Raw genomic sequence first — 18,990 nt, 5'->3', positions numbered from 1 at the left:
ACAGAGAGATGTTAAAAAAAATTAAGGGAACTACACATATTTAGAAAAATATCTTTTTTAAAATAAATTTTCTGGCAGGCAACCTGTTTTTACCATCATTTTATAACCTTACAGAATATTATCCCTTAGGAACTCTCGCACTGCCTTTAGGCAGTAAATTGGCACAAAAGAAAATTAACAAAAAGATGAGAGAAGCATTGGCGGGCATGGGAGGGGGAACACATCTTAGTAGCTTACACAGGCATTTCAAAACTTTTTTTGGGGGGGTTCTGTGAGTGTGTTAGTTTAAAAGATTAAAGTTTGCAATCTGCACCGAGAGGAGAGTTCTTGCTAAAGTGCTGGCTGTGAATCGAAGAACTGTTGTAATTAGATTACTGTAAATACAATAAGAAACTCACTCCTGGTGGTCTGGGGAGGGGTGTCATAGGGCACTGGGGAATTGTGTTGGCAGGATTTGGGACAGTTTGACTGAAAGCAGAGAACACAATCTCAAAATCCTTTTAATCTTTTTTTCCCCCCAGTTCTTTGGGGATTTGTTTGTCATTAAGTAACAGTCAAAAGATTAAGGAAGTATAAAATGACACTAAAGCTCACAAGTACTTCTCTAAAATTATCAGTGCTAGTGTAGTCTTCAGCAGGGATCGCTTCTGTCAAGACTTTCTAGAGCCAGGCAAAATTAAAAGAAAAGAAGCAAGCAGGCACAGAAGCAAACCCCGCGAACGTGGGCTGGAATACTGTTTTTCTGCTAGCGCCTCGAACGCACGGTCTTCCAAAGTACGGCGGCGGCTGTTGCTATGTGTCTGGGCTCAACAGGCTTAAACTTTGCATGGCCCATGCTAAACTAATTTGAGTCAATTTGTCTACATCATTTCAACAATCGTTCTGTGCATTTTGAATCGTACATACAACACTGCATGATAAAGGCCCACCGAGCAGATGCCGACTGCTCATTCTGCCGTGGTCTAGCTGTTGCTAGTTCTTCACCATGGTTTCTCCATATCCTAGTGACAATGTTAGTTTTTCGATGGTGAGGTTAAGTCTGTGCCTGGCTAGTTAAGACTTTTCTTTACAGAGGACAGCTCCTCTAACAACTGCCAGCTCTAAGCATGACCTTTAAAAATGAAACGGGAGAGTGTTAACTGGAGTATTTTTTTTTTTAATCTCCCAAGGGAGTTCAAAGGAATACAAGGAGATTTTGCAAGTAAAGTTTTAAGCCTGCACAAGAAAGAGACACCAATATCAGAAGCTCTTATCACAGGAAAGCTCATCTAACCTGCTTACAATTAAATAGTTTCAGTGTAATGGGTTCTGACTCATTTGTAAACATGCGCTTTGTAAGACAGTTTTATTTTTGAAACTGACATCAAAAAAGAATAAAGAATTAAAGCAGCTCCACTCTGCATCTAGGTAATACAACGGGGCTGGTCTGCAGCTGGTGCAAATCAGTATAGCTGCGTTATCCCATTTTCTACCAGCTAAGGATTTAGTCTTTGAGAGTGGAGCATCATGTTTGGAAAACTCCAGTATTTCATGAGTAAAAGAGCAAGAAGGAGCAGTAAAAAATACACCACATTCTCATCTATGATAAATCCCTGCAAGAGGCATTAAAATCCATGTGTTCTGTAGGGAGAGAAAGCCTATAATTAATGTTTTTATTATTCTTGGGTTGGCTTGATAGTTTCTCTGTAAGCCTCTGCTGAAAAAGGATTACCTGGCGAGTCTTGCCAATTCGGAGCCCTGTATAACTCCAGGGACAGGCTGGCTGTTCTTCTCTCTCTCTCTAACAAACTATTGAGGATTTTTTGCTAGACCCACTAAACGTGGCAGCCGTTTTCCTATAGCAAACTTTGAGATAACTTTCAGTTTTGACCGTTTTTCCAAAACAGTGTAACTCTGCCCAGATTGCCAAAATCTGAGTTGGGATTAAACCTTAGTGTTTTAGTTAATATTTTTCCTTTTTTTTTTTTTTTTTTTTTTATTTTAACCTCAGACAGTTAGGGTAGCCCCTCTGTGTTAACCACGATTTTATTCTAATGAAAAAGAAACAAGGATATATTGCCTAAGGAGCGGCTTTTTCTCTCTCAGAAAAATGTCAGTGAAAATCTTTCAGTGAGGTTCATGTTTTGGGAGATGTTTCAATGCAGAGGCTTTTTTTTTTTTTGTGTTTGCTTTCCAGACGATAAAACCAGAGAGATGGGAAACATGGGCAGCTCTAAAAAAGAGCTCAGTGGCTCTTTTGTATATTCACATCCTCCAGGCTTGTGTTCATCGCACTCTGATTTGAATTTTAGGGCTCAAAATGAAGTTCAGTACTTTATTCAAATTCAAATGAACTGTGCTATGCTCTGGCAGCCTCTAAGGATGTGGCAGGCCTGCAACCCCTCAGAAAGTGGAGAGTGCGGCAGGAGCTTGCAGACTAAATCCTGGCTGCCCCAGGGCAAAGATGTTGTAAAATCTCTCTTTTCAGGCAAGCTGAGCAGGGTGAAGGAGCACATGAAGACCTGAGACGGTCCTTCCTGCAGTGCTACAGCTAATAAAGATGCGGCAGAGGGCTGCGCGTTAGAAAAGGTGGGTCTGAGTTTGGACTTCCTGCTGGTGGTGGTGCTATAGGAGCACTACAGTGTTACGGTAGTTCCTCAATTTTGGGGTGGGGGTGGACACACTGGATGTAGATGCTGGGCCAGAGAGCTGAGCTCCTCTACGAGATCCAAGGGAAAAAAGTATCTGCCACTGACGATAGGGGCAGTCACTCAAATAAAAGCAAGCTGATTGCAGAAAGGTTTATCAAGAGGCTTTGAAAAGCAGTATCAGGAACAAATCTGAATCTAAACAACATGGGTTTATAAGATAAATGTGGGAGATGGTCAGTGCCCAAAGCTAGAAAAAGAGCTGAATACTGCAACGACTGCTGGACACCTCAACCCAAAGTGCCACCTGCAGCTCTGGCTCTGCCTTGACTCCCTTTGTAAAGCCTCTGGGAGTCACAAAAAACGGGGATCTGCCTACACTTTTCAGCGGGATAACTGAAGTGAGAAAGCTGTGTTAAATCCCACCCTCTCCCGGGCATAGGTGCCATGACAAGTATAACTGGTCTCATGGTAGAGCAGTATTACCCATCCTCCTGAGGCCACTTTTGTCCCCACGTGTACGATGCAGTTCAGCACTGCCAGAACAAGTCTCCATCCAGCCAGGTATTCTCCTAAAACAGGTGCTTTTCTTTCAAAATATTACTTAATAAACAAAACACTTCTCAGTAAGCACTCCCTTTCAGACAACCGATACTCCTGGAGTCAGTTCGTGTCAATAATTAGAAAAGTCATCTGAGCAACCTTCCCCTCCAAGAACTACCTGGGCACAATTTTTACCTTATTTATAATGCTCTTTCCTTCAGCTTAATTTCCTAGACAGTAGATGCACAGAGAGGAGAGCAAAAGTAGATTAACATAGCAGGAATTAGTCATTAATTATCAACCCACAAATTATGCAACATCTGTAAAACTTCTTGAGGGAAAGGTGTCTGGTCTTCAGCGCTCTGCTGGGAGCCTGCGGGACCCAACTTGTTCAGTCCCCGACTTACCCCTTGTCACGTGGGAACAGTCACAAACATCAGGACGGCAAAAGCAAAAATTTGCCATATTTTTCTAAGAAATGGAAGAGATCCCCATAGGGAGCCATGGGCCGCCAAAGCCAGTCTCAAACGGCGCTTTGTTCAGGCGGCTCCGGTGGGAGCAGCCCTGTGAGAGTGCCAGGGCAGCGCTGGCCTTACTCTCTGCTCTGGGGATCAGCCTCTTCAGCAGGTTGGCAATACAAAATATAATAGGGCAAATCTGCCCCTAGTAAAGAAGATAAAAGTAAGGGGCTAAGACCAGACAAGGTTAAAGGCACAGGTTTTTGGCTCTTAGTTTCCAAATAGAGATGCAGCTGATGAAGGCACCTAAAAGAGACTTTTCAAGCATTTCATGTGGATGTGGTGAGGGCAGCAAGGGTTGGGTCACACATGGACATGGGGCTCCTCATCTTGGTAAGTGACCTGAGGGGAGACGCAAGATCCCCAGGCCAAAATGCTTTGGATCTGGGGGAGCCCACCATGGCCACTGGAGCAGGGAGATCAGACCTTGTCCAAGGCACTGAGATTTTTGCCATGGGCAAAGATTTCGGCAGCGAGCCCTCCCTGTAGCCCGGCAAGGCTTAGCTTCATGCCATAAGCAAGTTCTTGAAGTGCTTTTCTGCCAACGTTGCAGCCTGCTTGCTGCAGGCCAGGCTGCCGCTCAGAGGGCACAGGGAGACTGGGAGCTGGAATGAGGGAGAGGGATGAGGGCAGCCCTAAGTCTCCAAACTGCAGCCACCTTACCTCAGGGCTGATGTGTGAGCACTGTTGTTGAGGTCCCTGGTGAGGGAGTTCTCCTGGCTGGGAGAAGGTCATCCGTCCGTTGAGCATCTCGGCTGCCCACTGTGTGAAGCAGGGGCAGAAGCCTCCTAGGAGCTCCTGGTGCGGGTCCTCATGGGAGAAGTGGTCCAGCACCAAAAGAAAATGGGACATCATCCCTTGGACTGCGGTTCTTCGGAGGCGTTATGCTCACAGGGGCAAGTGGAGATGGTTCGCCTTTCTGCCAAAAAATGAAAACATGATGAGCATCTATGAAAAGGGAATTTGTTTTCACAGGGTATTGCTCTTCTAATTGAAAATGCGCACTCTGAAACTCACAAAAATTGTTTTTTCATCAAAGTTGTTCACCTTACCCTATCTAGTACCTTCACTGTGACCCCCCCACCATGAGTAGCAACTTGTTACCTAAGTCGTACCACTGTCTCCACAGGCATAACCATGAGGAACAGATGGTGCTGTTTTGGGTAAATTGAGTTACCAGAATCTGGTTTTATAAAGCAACAATTTACCCGGTTGGTGCCATGCCCGTTTTGTCATACAATGAGCATAAAACCATGCAGTTCTTGCATAATAAAGCTAGAGTGCTAAGATTTTTAATATTTTTAAGATGCTGCGGCCTGGGCTAAATGTGATACTGCACCTTATCTGGGGAGCAAAGCACTCCTAACTCTTCCCAGGACTTGCAGAGCAAATCTCTTGCATTGAAAATCCCAGACTAACCAAAGAAGCGCTGTTGCAGTTAGTGACAACCAAAGCCAAGAAACCAAACAAGGTGGGAGGCTCCAGCAAATGCTCCATGTTTACTGCTGAGGGATGAGGGAAGATTGGGGGAAGGATGATGGTGCGTCGAGGCTGCTGGAAGGGAAAGGAACAGTATTTTGCCCCCAAATGGTCAAAGCCAGGGGCTTCTACTGGCCACTGCCAGTGCCTTGTCCTGGTCCAACAGTCTAACTCAGGTTTTGGAAAATATATATTTGTGGAATTTGAAATGCCCCTCGGCATTTCTTGCTCTCAATGCTAAGTTTTGGCAGGGCGCGATGCTGTTCCCAAGTGCTGGCCAGAGTATGTCCAGCACACTACAGCAAATGTGTTTTCTGTGCTACATGCTGAGCACCAACGCTGGTCTTATTAATGCACACAACCCCTCATATTTGAACTGTGTAAACTGCTTCTAACAGCTCCTTTTCCCTCTTTGTTCAAACAAACAATGGCCTTTGGAAATTTATTTTAATGCTGACGGGACCAAATTGTTATTTAATTTAACAAATAAATAATTCTTCCTTCCAAATCTCCTTTAGCTCCACATGTATATTACTTAATAGCTTATCTATACAGCTATCAAATTCTTGCTCCTCTGAAAGAATACAATGAGCGACCCTTTGCTTGTACAGCAGATTAGGAGAGGGAAAGGGGATATGGCTCCTCTCTTCATTCCCATCTTGCCATACAGACAAAGAACGTACTTTGGTTTTATATGGACCTGTTTGCCAGCTTTTTTGGCCGTGAGATACCAAATTTGGAGCTGCTTCTGGGAAGACATTTGTGATAAGGAATGCAACACAGGAAACATTTGCCTCAATAACCCTTGCTGATAGAATAAATTATAAAGTTATTTTGTATCATTCGATTTAAAAGTTACCCCATTCCTTTTTTTTGCTTGTTCTATGCATTTGGGATTCATGTTGACGGGGATAGGATAACTCTCTAAAGGCCCCCGCTCTGCAGCCTTTGCACACCTGAGGAGCTACGTAGGTGAGCTGTAGAAGACAGTTTGCTCAGGACCACCTATTTTAGGAGCTGCGAGCTGACCTTACCTCCTTCCACCGCATTGCACCCCACTGCCCTCAGCCAGAGCTCCGGATTTGCCCAGGGACCTGCCCTCGCTCCTGCAGGTAAAGAGCAGCCCTGGCAGCACCAGCTGAACGTGAAAGCTGAGTGCTCAGCTCCAACAGAGGAAAGAAAAGCCGTGTGTGCCATCCCTGCAGCCCTCCCAGGTGCTATTAGGGCCCCCTCCTTGGGGAGCCACCGTGAAGAGCATGCATAGGCAGACACTGAAGGAGCAGAGGAGAGTGGGGCGCAGAGCACCCTCACGGACATTAGACCCCCTTGGCACAGATGGGAACAGGTTGTCTCAGCTTCTTTGCGAACTTGGGCATCACAGTATGCATTACCATGCGTCACATTTCCAGGGCTTTTTCAAAGCCAGCGATGGCACCTTCCCCTCACATCACTACACTTTTTGAAGGCCCTTTACTTTCATGATTTCTGCAAGAAATTTCTTGACAGATTTCTTCAGGAGTGAGCAGGGATAGCGCTTGTGTGCGTATATATGTATATATGTATATTATATATGTTATTATGGCTACTAGGATTGTCAAAACCAACATTTTCACTGCAAACCAGGAAGGTGCAGGCTCTTCACGGTAAGGAGCTCTGTGAGCTGCTGGACCTTGCCGCACGCTCTCTTTTGTCACGGCACCATGACTGCACATCACCAGCGCAGGAGCACTTCTCTTCCTGGAGGACCAACGCGCTTCTTCACACCCTGCCACCATGGCCAAGGTAGGTGCCCAGGCTGCAGTGAGGTTAACCTGTCCTCACCTAATAGGGCCTGATCGGGTGCCCATGCTGGCCAGTGGGACTCCATGGCCTTTGAGTTGGGCTCCTGTGGATGAAGGTAGGCAGGAGGGGATGGCAGTGCTGGCCCAGCTGAATAACCTCTCTGCCTTCTGGAGGGGAAAAAAAAAAAAAAAAAAGGTCATTAGGAAATTAATAGGGTGAATGGAGAGGGTGGGCAACCCAGCTCAGCTTGGTGAGACCTGGGTGCCTTGAATATGGAGCCTGTGTGGCTGCGGGGGCTTCTCTTAGTGATGGGTCAGGAATCCTGAATCTTCCCTGGCTTTACTAAAATTACCTGTGGGGCTGAGGGCAGTGGAAAGCAGCAGCTGGGCTGTTCTGCAGGTATTTCAGGTCTTATTAGCTTTGAGAGCTTGAAAAGGTGTCTACGCGGGACCAGAGAGTGGGCAGCATTAGAGGAGCCTGCTGGGTACAGATAGCACTTCAGCCGCTGAACTGCAGAGTTTTCCTTATCCTTTCTCTTTCTCCTCTCCAGCTTCTCTTCAGTCTCAGGCTGACCTCTGGATTCATTCAGCCTCATTCCCCAGATCCTCAGATCTACAGAAAACATTTTCCAAGGCTTCTGCCCTTTTACTTCGTAGTTTTAAAAAGGGACTTTTGAATAAATAAACCCATGAAATAATACTAGAGGATATACAGTAGGACCTACCATGTCAAATTATAAATAAACTGAAAACATTTAACTTTGAGAACAAACACACCCATCACCCCCCCCCCCCCCCCTTCACCCTGCAAAAGGCAGCATTAGAAACATTCTTGTATTTAGGTAAAAATGTGAGGCCTAAGCAGTTAAAAGGCAATGTGCTCTAAAGCTTCCCTAATCTATTTTCCTCCAATTCTTTCCACCTCTAAGAAGCTTGTGGAGTTAGTTGCCGATTAACATTCAGGAAGATTGTACTCTGTCTCCAGTTCATTGCTCTCTTGTTGGCTTATTGTTATTCAGAGCCCATTTATTGTAGATGAGCCATTCATTTTCCTCTAATTGGATGGGATTGGATTTCACTTTCATTGTTGGGTGCATTGAAAACCCGGGAGGGGCTGCGGGGATCAGCCCAGGGCTGGGGAGATTTAACTCAGCACAAAGTTTAGGTTGCAGCTGAAAGAAGCTGCATTTTGGTTTTTTACGTGCAAATGCCTCATGGCTAGATTTGCAAGGTCTCCCTTGTGATCCCAAACACCTTATTGCATAACTTACACTTTTGGTATTTTTATATAGTTCCTCACCAAAACACTCATCACATGGGGATTGCTAGGAAGATTTCTGAGCGTCAGAAACCCAGCGAGGGCTTTGCACCAACGTCCCTCCTATCAGGATCCAACTGGCTTTCTGACTCTCTCAAATGTTTGGATTAAATCCTTTCACAGTGCCCGGATCCTGCACTGTAACGTCCTCCCCTGCATATCTGCTCAGATTCATTTGGGGTAATACAAGGGTCTGCAAACAGAAGGTAATTTGGAGACTGCGCTCTGCAGTTATTCACACCGCAAATTGCTCCAGCAGCTGCTGCTTCCCCACCTAAGGGCAAGCTGAAGGCTGAAGAGCCTGCCTGGCGCTGAACCACAGCCCGGTTTTGTGATAGAGTCACAAGCCTGGACCAAATCCATCTCTCCCAGCCATCTCATAAGTCACTCTGAAGTGTTGGCAGCAGAGCTAAAAATACACGTGAGCACCCGCACGTGGGTGTGCGTGTCACTCAGCCAGCGAGTCGCTGTGCCATGTGGGAGCCCCCTTCCCAGTCAGAAATACGGGATGGCTGCGGTCACGGCATGGGCAAGGACAGCACAGCCACTCCACGCTCCTGGGCCGTAGCATCTCGCACGTCGCCAGACAGCTCAGGGGGGTAGGGAGGAAAAACAGCCCTCCTCGTCCCCTACGAAAGCCACATCTGCTGAGAGCAGCACTCAGGATTTAACTGCCTGAATTAAAGGCAGTATTAAAATTAAACTCAAGGATTTAACTGTCTGAAAAATAGGTGCCTGATCCACTGCAGGTTGCTCTGGAGACAGTGGAGAGATGGGCACCCCTGGAGAGTGAGCGATGCCTCCAAAGATGGGTCTCACGGGTGGAACGAGCTGCTCTCTGGAGCAGAGAAGCAAGGAGATGCCTACCTTAGAGGCAGCCCTGAGCTCTAGCACATCCCCTAACCATCTCCTAAGCATCCCTAAATTCGCCTCTAAACAACAACTGGCAAGGTAAAGCCAGGGGCTGTCTTTCTGGGAAAGAAGGTGGAGGGAGAGGAAAAGGAGCAGGGAGGCAGTACGAGGTAGTATGTCAAAACTACTGTGGTGTGTTGGAAGGGTTAACATCTAGCCTCCTGCAGATGTGCATCTGATGGGGACCTGGGGGCTGGCTGAGCTGGGCTATTTACATGGGAAATTCTCCAGCAAACTGCAACCATGTAATGCAGCTTTTCCCTCAGTGGGGGCCCATTTTGCACCTCTCTTTTCTTCCAGGGCACGGATTTTCATTAAACATGTAGGAGTGTCATATCTCTGACACCTTTACTGTGCTGACAGATACGTTTTAAACTGGCCAGCAAGTTTAAAAGCTACCAGAGGGGACACAGGTAAAGGAGGAAAACACACTTGTACCTACACACAGTGACGGTGTGATCAGAAAGCAGGTTATTAGAAGGATGAAACAATTATCAAAGTAATGGTTGAGAAAGACCCTCTGCTCATGCACACAAGAACCAACAAAACCCATTTCCTACAGATCTGTGCCCAGTTGCTGATAGCACCTAAGAAGGTGCCAGCTTGGCCCAAAACCCTACCTGCAGTAAGGTACTTACTCATTTCTTTTTCACGTGGATCCTCTGGTGTTTTATAAAGGCTAAGTGCACCCTTCCCTCTCCTCTCTCTGCATCCTTTAGTTAAATTTTAGGTGTCTTGATACCTCTGAGAAATCCACCCATCGCCAACACTCTGTGGAAGGAGACCAGCAGAGGCCACAAGAGCCTGGGAGGGAGGCAGAGGGACCCATGCACCAGGTGGGTTGAAAATAAGAGAATTAGCACCAGTCCCAAAGACCAGGCTCTGGCTGAGACACAAGATATTTAAGACATTAACCATTAAAACTGATAGACCAAGCAATGAGGACAATGTGCAAAGGTGCCTGAAATTTAAAAAAAATATTAAAAACAAGAGGTAAAATTTGACCTTTTGCTTGCTGGGAATTTTTTGTTTAAAAGGACTGTGGGAGACACGATACCTAAAAGGCTTTGACATGATGACCTGCGTTACAAGTAACTGGTACAACACACAGACATTTTGAGGGCCTGCAGCCCCACAATAGCACATGAAACACCAATGGCAGCAGCAAGCCTGGCTGTCCAGATTCAAAGGTGAGTTGACCAACCGAAGAGCTTCAGGTGACAGCAAGCCCACCAGACCTCACAGCCTGTCACTTCAATGTCCAATTATGCACATAAAATATTATTTTGGTTTTTTTCAGCTTCATTAAATAAATCAAAATTTTATATACCTTCTTCCTACAGAAATATTTGGTGGTTGTCAACCTCTGGCTCTTGGTGGTTCCTAGGGTCTCCGGGCCCCTATTAAACAGTCTGTGAATGATAATTAAACAAAGCAACTCTATGAGCTCAACAGCCGCTATCCCGCGTTTGCACCTCCCCTGGAAAATTGTGGTGGTCTGCAAAGCAAAAATTACAAACCCCATCTGCTCTGGCTCCCACACAGCCTCCCCTCAGCCTTCCCCTGAGTGTGCTAAGCAGCACGATCGTAAATCATCTCACTGGGGTTTTCAGGCCTCTGCAGATACGTGGGTAACAGTCACTGAAGCTGGCTGCAGTCATGGTCTCACCAGCACCGTGCAGAGGGGATCAACTCTTTATGGCTAACGGCACTTTCCCACATTCCCTGTGCAGGGATTATGGAGCCTCTGCGTAACTCATTGGCTTTGACCATTACACACCATCTCTGTGCTACCTCAGGTTGTTTTCCAAATCACAGATATAGACATTGAGTCCTCCAGGGCCACAGGTCTTCCAGGAACCTGTTGGACATTTTCCTTTGGATGATGTACTCCAACAGCAGTTACAGCTCAGATCTGCTGAGCTACTTACGGTCATGCTATATGCACGCACCAGCTTCAGCATTACTTTTTCTCATAATGTTACTTCTTACTTAAGCAGGGACCATGCATTTCCACCTTTAACCCAGCTTCAGGAGAACCTTTGTCTCTAAAATCATATCAGCCCACATCAGTGAACATCTCAGCTGTATCACACACTCAGAGTTCAGGTATTTTCCCTTGTTTTTCTCAACTTTTTTCCAACTATCAACTACAAAGAGGCAGCGGGACTCACACAGTAAGCCACCATCACAGGCAAGGAAGTTTACTTCCTGAAGTCAAAACAGGGCAGCATCAGGGAAACCAGAGTGTGGGTGGGGAACCTCTTACCTCTTCTGTCCTTGGGCACAGCTACCTTTCATTTTTTTCTCTTGCACATCAGCCACACCAAACTCCACTCTTCTCTAAAGAAAAGCAAAGCCAAACCGCTCATCCCATAGCCACAGAAACTCTGGGAGGTATTGACCTCTACTGGTGCAAGGGCTTTACCAAGCAAAATCTAGGAGGAATAGTAAAAATTATGGCCTTTTGAAACTCTTCCAAACAACTACAGAAGGAAATGAGAACTTTCTGTGCCATTTTAATGTCCCGCTGTTTTAGTAAAAATTTGACATGACTGTTTTATTTCATTTCAGGATTTTTTCTTATTTCCTGATTTCACCTTTTCTTTGTTTACTTATTTTTCCTTCCTCCCATTCTTAGAGAATTTGCAGAGGTTAAAAAGAACACACGCACACAAAAATTTGGAAACAGAAAATAGATAATCCTTTTTTCCATCTGACTACCTTTTCCAGATGTTTTTGAATGGGAACAACCAACCAGGCAAAAAAGGCCTTGAATGCTAAATTAAAAAAAAATCGGTGGGGGCGGGAATGACAGAAGTGGAAATGTGAAAAGAAGAGCAGATGGTTCCTAAGAGCAGGACATCCCACCCCAGACTGGACCTCCTCACCCTCCAACCGCAGAAGCAGAGGTTATTTGCAGGCTCACTGGCGCTCTGGCCTCACCTCCTACCAAGTCTTTATTTCCCAGAAATCCTCTTTCCAGGCCCACAACAGGTAGCAGGAGTGTCTGGACTCTGGTTCTCACCAGGCGGATGCAGGAGCTATGGTGGCACTGACACAGCCTTACCTGTACTCTTGGCGTGCCTCCAGGAAACACAAGACATACTTAGAAAGGCATTTTGCCTTAGGCTGGAAAAAAACTGTCATCATCTTCCATAGTTGTCCAAGAAATGACAATGAACAAATGGCTCCCTGTCACTCATTATTTTATTATGGTTTTGCCTCCATGTGAACAAGCTACGTCATGACCTAGGAAATGAAAACCACCTGATTCTTGCAGGTTTGCACCCAATACTGCCATTTCCTCACTGCAGTAATTCAAGCTCCCCATCCCTACGCCTCTTACAACCCTGTTGCTCCTCTCGCCGTGCCTCAAGAAGGGCCCCAAGCCTTTCCATGGTGTGCCCAGGTCCCCCATGGCCTGGGGGGACCAGCAGGACCTGCTGCAGCCCCTCGCAGGGACAGCCCAGGGGGTTTCCGTCTGCCAGCTGGCCATTTTAGGGATTATTTCTACCTGAAGCGTAGGGCTAGGTCCTAACATACATTGCTATGAATAAAAAAAGACAGGCCACTAGTTAACAAATAACAAAACCACCACAGTCAAAACATCTGCTTACATCCTTGGGTATATCATCTCTGGAGAGGAGGAGCCTTGCTGTCAACTCAGCTGCAGCGCTGCCAGGGTGGTGAGGACAGGCCAGCCATTACCCACGGGGCTTCCTGACAGCAATGGCCCTTCTCCCTCTGCCATCCCTGGCCTGCTGGGGCATGGCTCCCACTGTCTTTCCCCACCCCAGGGCTTGGGTAGAGCGGTCGGTCTCTGCCAGCCTTGTTTCTTGCTTGTACAGGCGGGCCCATGAAGCGCCATGTCTGCCATGTTGTGTTGGCTGCCGGGGCGTGGCTCACTGTAGTTAACAGCGGGAGGCCTTGCAGGGCTACCAGGACACAAAATGCTGTTTCCTCCTACAACTGCTGTCCCCAGGAAGGGGAAAAGCATGATTTTTTTTCCACGGTGCCTCCCAAAGGCCAGAGAGGCTCTTTCCAGAGCAGCCCTGGGGAAAAAAACCCTTAAAGTGGGGCACGCTGGGAGCGGGGCTGTGGGGCACCGCTGTGCCGGGCAGGAGCCGCGGGGGCAGCCCAGCCCAGCTCCCCAAGGAGTGACGTTCACCAGCACCCCGCCGGCTGTTTTGTCCCAGCCTTATTTATTTGTTATGAATAATTACAGCTCCCCTTTCCCCTCCCCTCCGGCCTGGGCACAAAGCAGCCCTCTCCCCAAAAGGCAGCGGCATGTAAAAGTTTGTTGTCGCATCTCCATTAAACTGTACGCTCTCCACCCGCCGGCGATAATGCACTTCAGATAATTCGTTGACGCAATATATTTTCCAGGATAGGCTTTTGTTTTCTTTCTTGGCCGCTCACCCTCTTTCTGTGGTCAGTTTTGCTCATTTCTCTTGTAAGCTGTCTAGAGGCAGAGAAAAGGCTTTCAGTTTTAAGCAGTTTCCTTTTCAGTCCCCCTTTATTGAATTCCAACCTCCATTTTTTTTTTTTTTTTTTTTTTATAAGCATAGGGACATCATTTATCTTGGACTTTAAGTTGCAGGGGCCTTCAAGGGGCTTCTTTTTTTCTTTCCCAGCTGCATTTGTTGACACACAGTCAATCTGGTTTTTGCCTTCGTTCCCCCTCTTCCCCCCAGCAGGCCATAAAGTATCGACAGCTGTGCCCTTTATTAGCATAGCCATTTTAAGCACAACAAGGGGGAAGAGACTAAATATATTACAGCCATTACCTCTGTCAAAAAGTGACAATTTTAAAACATTTTAGCTTTTCACTGGGAAAGCTGGCAGCACAAAAGAAAGTGCTATAATTTTATTGTAAATGCTTTTTAAATATGGGTCACTTGGCCATAATCAATAGAAAGGATGGAAAAGTTCAAAGCTTGAGAACAGTTCAGGCAGATAGCAGAATTTTTTTTTTTTTTAAAAAAAGGCTTGTCTTTAAAATATGCTAATTGGGGCAAAAATACAACAGTGAGAAGCATGCAAAATAAGATCTTGTTCCTGGCGGTTTTGTTTTCCATGCAGCTCTGTTCATGCTTTTCCCATCTACTTATAAGTGTGTTTTACAACTTGGATGGGAATTATTCCTCCCCAACAGGGTGTTATGAACATTTGGGGACTGAGAAAACAGGAGGAAATCCAGGCAGTCACTACTCCTTTCTCAAAAAGGAAAAAAAAAAACCCAAACCTACTGTTTTTTCAAATGCTTTTGGAAGTGTGATGTGCCACAGCACTGATTTACCAGGAAAGATCACTGGTAAATGATCCTCACTTCTTGAGGATAAAATAATCCTGAAGCCTCAGAATCCTGGTAGTTTAGGTTCACATTTGGATTCTCACACTTTCTGGTTTTTATATGGCAGAAACTTGTATTTTAAGCTTCCAGAATGAGGAATTGGCCTTTTTGATTAGATGAGGACTAACGCCCACAGTCAGCATCTGTTACAAGCTCTAAAAGGTAAAAGAGGGCTTACAGGTGCCCTGAAGCCTGTGGATCTTGGCTGCTTTTGTTTTAATTTGTAATGGGTTTATCAGGCAAAGAGGAAGGGGCAATCTCAGCAGGGTTTATATTTGAATGGCTTCACCTTCCTCTCCATTTGTAACATCTGGAGAGAACTTATAAGTCATTTCTCTCTCTTATCTGTACCTCCCTAATTGCAATTTTTGCTCAAGGTTTCCCTTTGCTTTTTAGATTTCAGAACATATGTAAAACTTGGCTTATACCAAGGCAAGTTGTTAAACAGGCTCCCAAAAGCAAAGCTGCTTTAAAGGATATATTTAAGCAAAAGTCCATGAAATCCTACACACAATATACAGTACCTATCAACTGTTGCGATGCAGCGTTTGTCTCATGATGGTTCCTGGGGGCCCGTATCCCACTGCACTGAGCACTCTCTGAATTTGCAGGAGAGAGCGAGCAAGCATCCTGCTCTGGGAAGAGTTCGGTCCATGGCAAAGGGGAAATGGGAAGGAAATCTCACCACCCATCTTTTGGCAACCAATTTAGCAGTTAAATGTAACCAGCTGGTCTCCCCAGGCTCCCTCTGTAGTCGAGGGAGGGAAAGCAAAGCTCCTGCAGAGGGTCATTCAGTGCACCCAAATTAGCCTTACTCTGAATTGTCCTCTCTCTCATCTGTGACTGGAGAAGGAGTTTGAAGAGACTACCCGGGTAATTTAGCCAGCTAAGATGGGTGGTCTGAATAATTCCTTCCCCAGCAACCTCTAAAAGCCTGCCTAGGTACCCCACAGAGATTGGCATGCCGTCGGAGGGATCGATTCCCAAGCACGTCAGCAGTTCAGTGATCTACGCTCATGCCTGCTCTAGAGAAAGCCAGGATGCTCGAGTTGCTTTACTTAATCCTGTTGGACCCTGTAGCTCCCAGCCAGGACAGGGAACTGACCTGAGCCACGCACTGTCAGATGATGATGTGGGACTGGTTGTGGCGGGTTTGTGTCAGGTTTTGGGGATTTTTTTTTTTTTCCCCACCTGTCAGACTACATCTGCTGTCCTCAAGCCTGGCCAGAGGCCACTGAGATGGGAGGAGCTGCAGGACAGCCTGGCCCTCAGATGTGTCTAATGGAATTGAAAGTGGCTCCAGTGCTGCACAGACAGGTGACATGGCTGCTCCTACCTCTTTCCCAACAAATGAGTTTGGTCCCTTCTTGTGGGACCCCCTCTTCCTCATCCTCACTTGTACAGAGCAAGGAATGGGGGCTTGCTCTCAAGAAGGAAAGCAAGTCACTGAGGGACAGACATGCAACAGCCAAAGCGTTACCAATTCTTGCCACCAAAGGCAATATCCTAACGAAGGCACAGCCTTCCACAGGGCCAAGTAACAGGTAAAAGCAGAGGATTAACCGGACTCACCTGCAGACGGTGGTGCTGGTGGTGAGAGGAGGAGCCCTGAAAAACACTCAGCTTTACCACAAGTAGGCAATTACCACCATTTTCCATGCCACGCAGCCACCTGCATCTCCCCCATCCGCCTGGCCGCCCTGCGGCCTGTGCCTGTCCTGGTTACCCACAGGCAGTAGGAGACAGGCAGGGTGGCCTCCCAAGTCCTACCTCCGCCAGGCAGGGCCTCCACTGCCCTCAGGTCACCCCCAGGCAGCTGGCTGGCAGCAGAGGTCAGGAAGGAGTGACAGCATACCTTCCCAGGCTCTTCTGCCTGCTCTTCAGCCAGCGCTGAGCCGCCTGCGCTAGAGCCGCTTCCGCATTCCCAGGCAAACCCAGCTGGAGGATACACGGCAAAGCTAAAAGAACATCACTTCCCCCCAAAATTCTTGGTCTAAATATTGCACCACCAGAGTGAGAACACGGATTTTGGAGAGAACCAACTTCAGGATGAGCAAAAGTTTTTGCACGAAGAAACCAGGAAATGTTCCCTATTGCTTTTCATAAGAGCCAGAGCCATCCAAGTAACTAAGACGTTAACATAACAAAGATTTTCCTTTGCCAGATTAAATTGTGCTCTTTTTTTTTTTTTTTGCCTGAAAGTGAGCTACATCTTTGTACCACCACTAAATCATCATTTTTCCGTGCTTGGCCAGAAAAGAATCTGACCTGTGCAGCTGTTTAACTTGCTGCTCATCAAAGACCGGCAAAGTCTGGCACTCAACTGTTTGAACAGTGGAAGAGTCTTTTTACAGCCAGACTTATTAAAGCGCAGGATTTTATTAGCTGTTTTGTGGTAATAAGGTGAAGGACAATGTTGTGGAATGCTCCTTGAGGAGATTTGGGACCTCGTACACTTCAGGTTTACTTTCCTCTTTCGGACTAGGATGCTTGGCAACCAACTAATACAACAGCTTCATTGTAATATTCTCTTCCTTAAAGTCACCTTTGACAACAAATTTTTCACCCAGGTAGAGGAAAATTATTGCTTGAAGAACTGTAAGAGAAATATACTATTGCCCAGTTGTGGGTTTGTTTTTTTTTTTTTTTTTAAAAAGCCATTGCAGATTTTCAGGTACTTGGAAAAGGTCCAGATATAGGGTGAAAAATCTATTTTGGCCACATGCATATACAGCAATGTTGTATATTCAAAACATCAAAGGTAATGTGGTTTTCCTCTGCGGCAAATTTCTTTAAAGTTCTGGTAATTTTCTCACAACAACGTTTTTAATGGATTATAAATGTCCCTCTTTCCTGAAAACCACTTTTGGGGCACATAAAGTTTCAATTAGCATTTGAGAATACCTGCCAGGAAGTTTTCATGAACATTTAAACAAATACATCTGCGTTATTTTGCAAAAGAACAAAGTATTCTGACAAATTTCAGCAATTTCCCATCATCTTTTGTTTCGTAACTCTAATGGGAAACAAAGAAAAGCAAAGCTTCCAAATCATTGACGAGCTTTAATGAGAACTGTGTTACTTCGGACTGTTGATGCCAAAATAAAGATTGAAACACAAGGTTTTGTATTTGGGACGGACTGTGAAAGACTTTTTGGGAATGAAAGGTACACGCCTCTGAAACGCCCTGGCTAACATCTTTACAGTCACCACCAGAAAATCTATTGACGTTTTACTCAGAAGAGTTCATTTTTCCAATTACAGTATTTTCTGTGTCAACTGTACTCAAATGTTTTGGAGGAAAAATGAAAGCATGTATTTATATAATCAAATAACCTTATTTCATATAATACAGAATAGCCCATACCATATGGAACGTAATGCGTTAGTCAAATACGTATATAATGACTCTATCAGAGCTACTGCTAGCAGAGGCAGCAAACCTGTCATCGCTCCTCAGGCTTCAGACCACCAGGTATTAAAATGTTGCAAGTTGCAGCAGATTCCCACGGTCACATCTGAACAGGAACTTCGGACACTCGTTCAAACGCAGATGCGGCACCTCCGTGCTCTGTTGGGGAGGAAAGAGAGAGCATTCCCCAAACTGCTCAGGCTCACTGCCCAGGGCCGGTTTAAATAAGGTTCGGTTGCCCCAGCCTCCAATTTTGGAGGTTGAGCTTTGAAAATAAACTCAGGAGCAAATCCTAATTTCACAGTAAACAAACAATTCCAGGGAGCTTTTTTTTTTTTTTTTTAAAAACCACCAAATACTCCCTTTACTTTTCTCCAGACTCCCAATCCAAGAGAAATCTTAACACATGCACGGTTACTTTGAAGAGAAAACAATCATCATACAGCACACAAGGAAGCAGATGCACTGTTGTGTTGGAGGAACTTTGTCCCAAGATTTTCCAGCCGGTGCAGCTAAGGATGGACCTATGTTACATTTCAAAGACAAGCCAAAAATCTTGCAGCACCCCTTCCACAGACTATCATCTTGGAACAAGAGATGCTTTGGGATACTGCAGTAGCGGAAGTTATTAATTTAACTAGATCAACCTGCACTCCCACTACAGGCAACCCAATTAGAAAATCACTCTTGAGCTAGAGGAATCAGGCAGAACCTTCTATGCTCGCTCTTCATTTTTTCCTTTTTACTTGAAGCAGCATCTCACATCTGTAAAACCTACTACGAGCATGTATTTTCCAAGATAAACTGAAGAGAAGAGCTGCTTATTGCGACTGTTGTTGCCCTGTTGCAATTGGCAGGAGCCAGACCACGAAAGCCTCACACTATAGTATTTGTAACGAGGTTTTTTTATAGATTTTATTAATCTCTTTAGCCAGCTAATTGTAGGAGCATATTCTACAACTTGTAAAGCAACAAATTGAGATTCTGCTCTTTTTCATGCTCTGTACTCATCCCTCTATAGCAACCCATATAGAAGCCTATTAC

The 18,990-nt window shown here is 45.7% G+C and overlaps 1 protein-coding gene across 3 annotated transcripts in view; it reads right to left on the bottom strand.

Moving 5' to 3' along the window:
• Positions 1-18,990, bottom strand: part of TMEM263 (transmembrane protein 263) — a 315,606-nt gene that overhangs the window by 26,918 nt on the left and 269,698 nt on the right. The window lies entirely within an intron of this gene.

Source organism: Aptenodytes forsteri, unplaced genomic scaffold, assembly GCF_000699145.1.
Source record: "Aptenodytes forsteri isolate BGI_AS27 unplaced genomic scaffold, ASM69914v1 Scaffold482, whole genome shotgun sequence".
In the NCBI taxonomy this organism is placed as follows: domain Eukaryota; kingdom Metazoa; phylum Chordata; class Aves; order Sphenisciformes; family Spheniscidae; genus Aptenodytes; species Aptenodytes forsteri.
This window is presented reverse-complemented; position numbering and strand designations above follow the sequence as displayed.